Source organism: Polypterus senegalus, chromosome 6, assembly GCF_016835505.1.
Source record: "Polypterus senegalus isolate Bchr_013 chromosome 6, ASM1683550v1, whole genome shotgun sequence".
NCBI classification, from domain to species: Eukaryota; Metazoa; Chordata; class Cladistia; order Polypteriformes; family Polypteridae; genus Polypterus; species Polypterus senegalus.
Window position 1 is genome coordinate 19,062,333 of NC_053159.1, and position 9,641 is coordinate 19,071,973.

The window sequence follows — 9,641 nt, forward strand, 5'->3', positions numbered from 1 at the left end:
GACAATGACTCAAGGGACAGTCAAGCTAAAGTCAGAAAGTGGGATTTATCAGAAAATGAAACAAACCTTAACAGAATGGATAATGTCATTTCTCAATGTCGTCTCCACCTTGCTCAATGCACTGGCGCCACCTGTCTGGAAGTGCCCGCAGAATAAAAGGTCTTGTCTTCTTCTCGCAGGTCATGTTAGTTGTAAACATTTTCAGATGATTCTGCACTAATCAATAAGGGATGATGAGACAGAGAAGAGGGGTCAGGTGGAGAACTCTGAGAACTGTCGGCACCTTAAGGGGTGGCTGTAGAGGTGGTCCACTCCTGCAAGTACTTGGGGTCCACATCACTGACAGACTGGACTGGTGTTGGAACATAGTGGAATTATAGAAGAAAGAGCAGAGCAGGCTCCTCTTCTATAGAAGACTGCATTGCTTTAATGTGGAGCAGTGACATCCTTCACATCTTCGATAACTCTGTGATGACCAGTGTGGTGTGCAGGGCTGGTCACATCACTTCAAGAGAGGCCCACCGGATCAACAGGCTCATTTAAAAGGGCGGGCCCAGTTATGGGATGCACTCTGGACCCCCCTGGAGGTCATAGAGGAGGACAGAATTAAAACTAAACTGAGTGTCAATATGACCAATACTGCATATCCTCTCCATAATAAAATAAAATTGAGGCCTTTCAGCCCATGATTTATTCAGCAGAACTGTGTCAAGAAATCTTCAAACCAACCGTAATAAGCCTGCATAAAGTCTCACTGGGACTCGGACTGCCTAATCAGAAGTTTTCTTCCTTTTTTGTCATTCTGGTGTATTTTCAGACCATACTGTGTGCATAAATATTTATTTATGTGTCTATCTATGGTTTTATTTATTTAAAGATCTTCTGTAAAAAGCCAAATTTGCCCCAGGGACAAATTAAGTTCTAGACAGACCCACAGAACTTTATCAACAACAACAACATTTCTTTCTATTGCCTGTTTTCATACAAATGATGTAGCTTAAAGTGCTTTACAAGATGAAGAAAGACAGAAATATTTAAAAAATTAGGTAAAACTAATTAACAAAGAATAAAGTAAGGTCCGATGGCCAGGGAGGACAGAAAAAACAAATAAAATAAATAAATAAAATAAAATCTGCAGGGGTTTCCGAGGCCACGAGACCTCCCAGCACCCCCTGGCCATTCTACCTAACATCAATGATCTCAATCAGTCCTCATGGTTTTCAGGCTTCACATGGAAGAATTTGATGCTGATGGTCATGTGGACCTCTGGCCATCAATTCATCAATGTAGGGACTGCACTGTGCTTTGATCAGTACTTTATATTAACTACCGTATAAGCTTGCGTATAAGTTGGGTCTTGAAACCTGAAAAATCGATCATAAAATCAGACCCTGATTTATATGCTGCTCAAAAATGCGACCCTTCATTTTTTTTTACATCTTCTTGCCTGCACCAATCACGTTTCAGTTTCTCAGACACATTGAATTTTGCTGCAGTAGCACAGTTACCAATTTCTTTCGCCACTTCAACGACTTTTAATTTAAAACTTGCTTCATATTTTCTTCTGATCGAACGCTCTATTGTAGATAAGGCCTTGATACTCTTACGATAAAGGAGTATGAGGGTGTGAGATACAAAGAACACAAATCAGTGCAAACGTTGCTTCGGAATAGTTTGGGTATTACTGTGTGGTCAAGTAGGCACAATAGAGAGAGAGAGAGAGGTTAGGAGCACACGCAGATGCAGCACATTGCCGCACCCACATACTGTAGATAAAACAGGCAATGCGCTCCATGGTTACTCTCTCAGGTGGGCTTTAGCATATCATAACCTCTTGGACCAACAGCGTGAGTTTTCCACATTCGACTTATACAACTGACATTATAAAATACCAGAAATTATACAGTAAAATCAAGCCCCGACTTATACGTGGGAGAACTTAAACGCGAGTATATATGGTATATTATTATTAAACGAGGTGAGACACAAAAATAACCGGACTGGGCTTGGGGCTTTCCTGGAAAACTGTCTGGAGGTCGGCCGGACGTGAATCATAAAACTATATCCCCTCCTACATGCCTTCTCAAACCGCCGACCAGCTCAGTAAATCCTATGAATGGCCCTGACAGTATTTGCACAACAATCGCTACACGAGTTGCCACGATAATGTTGGGTGAAAAAAATCTAACAGCGAATCAACATCAAATTTCTCAAAAATGTTCTCTTTTTCCGTAAAGCAGTTTTTGATTGACAAAAACATTCCTGTCCTCAATCATCCTCCCTATTTGCCTGATTTAGCTCCCTGTGATTTTTACTTGTTCCCGAAAATCAAAATTGACCTGAAGGGATAACATTTTTCTTCAATGGATGAAGTGAAGACAGAAACGGCAAGCCTGTTGAGGAGCCTCAAGCAAGAAGACTTCCAGCACAGTTTCAATCAATGGAAGATACGTATGGGGGAGTATATAGAAGGTGACAATGTTTAAAATGCTGTAATTCATCAATACATTTTTTTTACCAGTCTGGTTATTTTTGTGTCTCACCTTGTATATTAATTAACGCTCTATTACAATAAAAAAATCTTGAGACGAGATGTGACTTTCTCAGAAAGACACTTTCACGTCCCGTGAGACAAGACTTTGTGGCAAGAGATTTAAGCAGGCCCGGGGCCAGAAATAAAAGACAAAGAGTAGATGACAAAGAATTCAAAAATGCAATACACATGCAGAGCAGGTTAGAGATAATGGAATTACGAAAATTTGAAAGTCTCAAACAAATGATGGTAAAGATTGCATTAGCGCAAACAAATGGAAATTATTACTTGGTGAATTAACAGAACATCGAAAAGAGATCGAATATATTGTTTGGTTTTAAACTTTAATTCGGAAACTTGTAGATCGTCTAATTCGTGTTGCCATCAGGAAAAAAAAAAGTAGTGTTTCTTCCCAATTAAGAGGCGTATCTGTGACAATGAAACGATCTGTTGTTCGGTGAAAATGAAAATTTCAAGCCCCGCGAGACAAGACTTTATGCAAAGAGATTTGGAAAAGTCCCACCCGCATCAAAAACATTTACAACCACGCAAACGGTTCAATCATTTCTCATTCGTGTGAATGCTATTGTCAGACACAGTTTGTGTAGAGAGAAAGAAACAAGATTCCCTCACGGGCAGCTATATGTTGCCTTGTCATGATGTAATTCCAAACACGGCATCAAAATACAATGTGATATTGATGAAAAGGTAAAAGCGACAAAAGAGATTGCATATATGGACATAGGTAATGCGATAAAAGTATGTAGATATTGTTTGGCTTTAAACTTTAAGTCGGAGACTTGTAGATCGTCTAATTCGTGTTGCCATCAGGGAAAAGTAGTGTTTCTTGCCAATGAAGAGGCCTATCCGCGAGAATTAAAAGATTTGTTGTTTTCTGAAAGTGAAATCCACATACGCGAGCAGCAGAGATGCAAAGTGGCTGGTGTGTAGTGCAGGCAGGGGGGTTGGTGAGCGAAGCGAGCAGGCGGCAAAGCCCCCTAGTAAGTACTTTATATTAATGAAGCGGGATGTGTTAAAACAGACTTTTCAAACTCCCCTCTCAGTGTTTTATCAAATCTGCTTCAGGACTTTTCAAAAGACTCTGCTGAGTTAAGATGCTTTGATAAGGCTAGTTACTGATTGCTGTACAGTGAAAAACAAAGGCGCACTCTTTGTATGTGGTGTGAATGATATTCTCCTGTAGATGGAGCTACAAGGATATACGGGTATATAAGAAGCTTAGTCGAGACAGTGAAACAAAAAGATACGTAACACTGAACTGAGAACATACTTCATTATTGTGACCCCCCCCATGTGGGGATCATTTAAGAAAATGTTTGTTATTTTTGCTTTTGCAAATCAATGTCAATTGCACTAAAGTGCTACTGTGCCAGTGCTGTCCTTTAGGGGGACTTGTGAACTAACAGGACCTCATGCACACTCGCAAACAAATTTCACACACAAAGTGACAGTACTCCGGTTTGAAGCCTGACTCCTGAAGTTCACATATGCAGGAGGCTGAGTTTTCATTGATGAAGCGTCTTTGTTCAGTAATACTTTTGACAGTTTAAGAGACTCCCTCAGGGTAACCCAGTGAGTGGGCTGAGTGAGTGGTGGGGACTGAACCAGCAGTTCAGAGCCTTGGCCACTAGGGGACCGCGTGGCACATCCTCAGTGTATGTTGTCTATTGTGAACGCTAGGGGTTGCTGTTGCCCCTTCAAACCTAACAGACAGACATTCATGACACAAGTTAAAAGCACCAAGAAGATATTTAATATTTCTCTTCTTTAAATAGTGCCCAAAGCACTACAGCCACCACTAATATAAGTAACAATAATGACAATAAGCACAATTCTCTTTCTCTTTTTGCGTCCACACCTCCCAGCAAGTGTTGTCTACTAAATCCTGACTCTGGCTCACCTGCTGGGTTTTCAGCAATCCTTTATATATGGTCTGACCCGGAAGTGCTTCCGTCCTTGTGACTTGCCAGCACTTCCGGGTCAGATGGAGAATCTGAGTTTCTCATTCGACCCGGAAATACTTCTGGTCTCCCGTCTGCGTGACTTGATAGTACGTCCGGACTATGTAGGACATAAGAATCCCAAGGTCTTCTCACAGCGTCCCCTGGTCCATGATGCCCTACGGCAGGGATGTCCAATGCATCGATCGCGATCGACCGGTAGATCGCAAAGGTAGTGCAGGTAGATTACCTTGCATTCAAAAAAAATTTTTTTTAAATGTTAGTCTATCATATATCCTCCCTATGGCATTTGCCACTTGATTGGCATACAGGGCGGCCAGTCTGAGATCTCTTTTCTTCTAATACACTGGTCATCTTGCACGCACAATCAAACACGCGAGCTACTGCAGAACTCTAGCTATCTAAGTGATCTAGTTAGCGTTCCAATTTATATCGACTAGAGTAGGGATTTAAAAAAAAAAAATTGTTTGGGGAGGGTATGGGCTGGGTGTGGAATTGGAAGAGGATTTTTTTTCTTACAATGTCACAATCAAAGTGCGTTTGTCTCATCTGTCAATCTATCATTGCTATTCCAAAGAAGGAAAATGTGGAAAGGCACTTTCGAACTGTTCATAAAAACTACGAAACTGACGTCCTCCCAAAAAGCGATCAGAGAAAGAGAAAGGAGAGGGAACTAAAATCGCAGTTAATTGGACGGCCATCATTTTTTACTCGTCTGAATTCAAAAGCTCCTCGACTGCATTATTCAGCTCGACTTATTTATGCGAGTCAGCCTTTTACCCCATGAAGATTATTAAATCGAAATACTGTAGTGACCATAAATGTATTGAATTGTTATTATGCCATAAAGATTATTCAGTTATGCAAGATACAACATATATTTTATGTATAAAGTATACGCAGTGTGTGTGTATATATATATATATATATATATATATATATATATATATATATATATATATATATATCTGTGTATAGCATTTTTAATGTAGGTAGATCATTTCGACCTGGACATTTTAAAAGTAGCTCGTAAACTAAAATAATGTGGGCACCCCTGCCCTACGGGAATCTGAGGCACCGTTAAGCTGTAAGGAAGCTGCCATCTAGTAGTTTGGGCGAGACAGTGTTCAAATGTAGCTCCCCATCCTTCCATCCTCTGGGCGTCCATTACACTATGTAATAAAAATTGTAATCTGTTTGTCTGGCTGCCAATCAGGCACATACTGCTAACCCAGGGGTGATGAACTCCAAACCTGGTGGGCCACAGTGGCTGCAGGGTTTTCATTTTAACCTTTTCCTAATCAGTGACCAATTTTCACTGCTAATTCATTTCTTTTCCCTTCATTTTCATAGCCCTGTTTTTAAGGATTCAGTCATCTGAATTGATTTGTTTCATCATTTAATGGCATGTGAAATGAGTCAACAGATGAGCAGCTAAACTGGGTCTTCAAACTCCAACCAACTTTACTCCAACCAGTTTCTTAAAGAGAAGCCGATTCTTGCTGTTCATTAAACCCGTTATTTAATTCCATGGCTTGTTGCTGCTCTCATTCTGCCACAACAGACATTTCCAAAACTGTTGATTTTTCATTTTTTTCTAAGAACACAGTTAAAATGTTTGGTGATTTTGGAGATCAGCCTTACTGAGATCATCACCTTTCTTTATTTTCAGATATTGTGTGATGGGTACAGGTGAGCTAGTCATGTGGCGACTTGTTTTGTGTTTCATTATTGTTTGGCTGCTAATTAAAGAAAAGGAGACAACTAAAGGGCCTGATTCAAGCTAATTAAAACTAAGGCAAAATAAGTTAATTAGCAAGAAAAACTGGTCACCAATGAAGAAGATGGTTAGAATGAAAACCTGCAGCCACTGCGGCCCCCAAGGACCTGAGTTTGACATCCATGTGCCAACCTGATTTTCATTATGTTTTGCTTATACTTTCATTGGTCCAACATAAAATGTAGGGCATATGGCATATGAGGGACACAGGTTGTAATAGAGTAGGCGGGTTGAACCAAAAACCAAGGCTGACGAGGGAACTACAATTCCCATCAGGCAGCAGTCTTTAAGTCTTGCAAGCTGAAGTAAACAATTTGCACAGGTGTCCCAACTTCTGCAGATTACTTAAAAACTCCATCTGTCTTTCATTTAGAAAAACTGCAAAACAAAAAGTCAGCAAGTCCAGTGGTGTCCTACACAATCCAAAGGCACTAGGAAAGTAGAAGAAACTCTGAAAGAAAGAGATCTGGACGACCCAAAGTCACAACCCAATCAGAAGGCAAGATTCTGAGGTGCCTCACATCACAACAGCTTTAAGTACAGCATAACAGTGCAGGTCGAGAAAAGCAAATGTCAGTGTCTACTGTGAAGTGGATACTTTGTGCTGCAGGTTTGACAGGGCGAGTGGCAGGAAGAAAGCCATTCCTTAAAGGACACGATAGGGCCTTGAAATACCAGCTGTGAACTACTGCAGACTGAAAGAAAGTCTTATGGAGCAATGAATGCAAATTTGACATCTTCAGTTCATCACTGATGCAGGGTGTTTGTACGCCATCAGCTTGGTGAAAGGGGAGCTTTAGATTCGTCAAAAATTTTGATCTCTGCTTTTCGACAGATCTCAACGTTTCAGGGTCCCCCTCCCCCCCATACAGATATCTCAATGATGGGTGTCTGTCTGTCTGTCTGTCTTTGTGTGTGTGGATGTCAAGATGGACAGAAAAATACCAAACTCGAAAGTTCAGCCTGTTCTGAGATGACGATCTGCTGATTGGTTTTTGAGCCAAATCGTGCAAGAGAAAGAGGCACTGGAGAGGAACCCTCAAATCCCGTAATTCTGCCATTAATTATGAATTCTTCTCATCAACTGCTACTGTGATGACCCATTTTATGATCACAAAGATCAGCATCTGAGCAGTAAATAATTCCTGAAATGTTACAAAATGGTTTTGGTGACTTGGTTCCTACTTACACTCATGTCTGACTTTTTTATATTTGCTACTGTTTATTTGTTCTATGCCTTGATTTTATGAAACATTAATATATTAAACTGCAGGCATTTCTATAAAAACTTAAAACAAACTGATGTGTTGTAAAACTTTTCACAATCAATCAATGGATAAATAAATGCACATTGTGCAGAAATTGGGAAAATGAATTTAAACAACATCAGCAATTAGTTTGGGACGTTGGGCAGAACGACTGATTTGTCTGACAGCAGCGGACAGGAGATGCTCCTCTTAACATATCGGGGTGGAATGAGCCTGTGGGTAAAAGGGCACCTAGACAGCACCTCCAGGACAGGCTGACAGACGAGATTAGACAGAAGTCGCTGTGGACGATGGACTCTGAGGATGAGTACGGAGCAGGTGGAGGAGACCCTGAAGATCTGCTCTAGAGAGGAGAGGAATGAAGGTCAGTAGGACCACAAAGACAGAATACATATGTGTGAATGAGAGGGAGGTCAGTGGAATGGTGAGGATGCATGGAGTACAGTTGGTGAAGGTGGATGAGTTTAAATACTTGGGATCAACAGTACAGAGTAGCAGGGATTGTGGAAGATAAGTGAAAAAGAGAGTGCAGGCAGGGTGGAAAGGGTGGAGAAGAGTGTCAGGAGTGATTTGTGACAGACGGGTATCAGCAAGAGTGAAAGAGAAGGTCTACAGGATGGTAGCGAGACCAGCTATGTTATATGGATTGGAGACAGTGGCAATGACCAGAAAGCAGGAGACTGAGCTGGAGGTGGCAGAGTTAAAGATGCTAAGATTTGCATTGGGTGTGACGAGGATGGACAGAATTAGAAATGAGGACATCAGAGGGTCAGCTCAGGTGGGGCGGTGAGAGAGAGTCAGAGAGGCGAGATTGCGTTGGTTTGGGCATGTGCAGAGGAGAGATGCTGAGTATATTGGGAGAAGGATGGTGAGGATTTAGCTGCCATGTAAAAGGAAAAGAGGAAGGTCTAAGAGAAGGTTTATGGATGTGGTGAGAGAGGACATGCAGGTGATGGGTGTAACAGAGTAAGATGAAGAGGACAGGAGGATACGGAACAAGATGATCAGCTGTGGTGACTCCTAATGGGAGCAGCCAAAAGAAGAAGAAGAATCCAGTTTTGTTGCCATCTTCATTTCCACAGCTATTTCCAGCATGTCCAGGGTTAGCCTTGTGATGGTGCAGACTTTCCTTGTAAGTTTGTTCAGGCGTTATACTTCTTTTGAACTCAAGTTGCTTCCCCAAGAGGCAGCAGCACAGAACACCATAGACTAGCAGAACATTTCCAGCAGCCTGCTGCACACATCAAAAGACCAGAGTCTTCTTAAAACAGTACAGTCTTCTCAGGCCGCTCTTGTTGTTGTCAGACCAGTCCAGTTTGCTGTTCATGTGAACCTTCTCTACTTCCATGCCATGCCGAAGTCCACCACCAGCTCTTCTGTCTTGCTGATGCTGAGCTGCAGGTGGTCCTCCGTGCACCACAAGTCCTCCAAAGCCTCCTGCACTCTGACTCATCTTTGTTATTAGTGCATGTGACGGAGGAGCCATCAGAGAATTCTGTAGACGGTAAGCATGGATATTGTGCTGGAGGTCTGTTGGGTAGAGGGGTGAACAGGAAGGGAGAGGGGACAGTGCCCAGAGGTGCTCCACCAGTATTACACACCACCACTTCTGACACAGTTTTACATTTTTAAATAAAGCCAATGCCGCTGGACACCAGCACATCGTTACTACAGTAAGCGTGATAGAGAAAAGCCTGGAAGAAACTGAAGGAACCACGTTTAATTAGCACATGCCGAGTCGCTGTTCAGAATATGAGTGTTAGTCACTTTTACTGGTTTGATGACAGACATTTCTTTAAATCCATTTTATGAGGAGGCGGTTATAATTTTAGGCTTTGATGCCAGCACAGCAGTGTGATTTGTACCAATTTTACAATCGACGTTGAATGAACCAACTCTGAATCATCTTTACAGCTGTTATATCTCATCCAGGGTTCCTCTTCTCTCCTGGTTGGGGTTCAAAGTCTTGTTTTATGTCCTTTTTGTTCTTTGCTGATCCATTTATGTTAATTTTAATGTTGCTTGTATTAATTACTTGCTGTGTTATGTTCCATGTGTTTTGTGGGTGGTCTCACTTG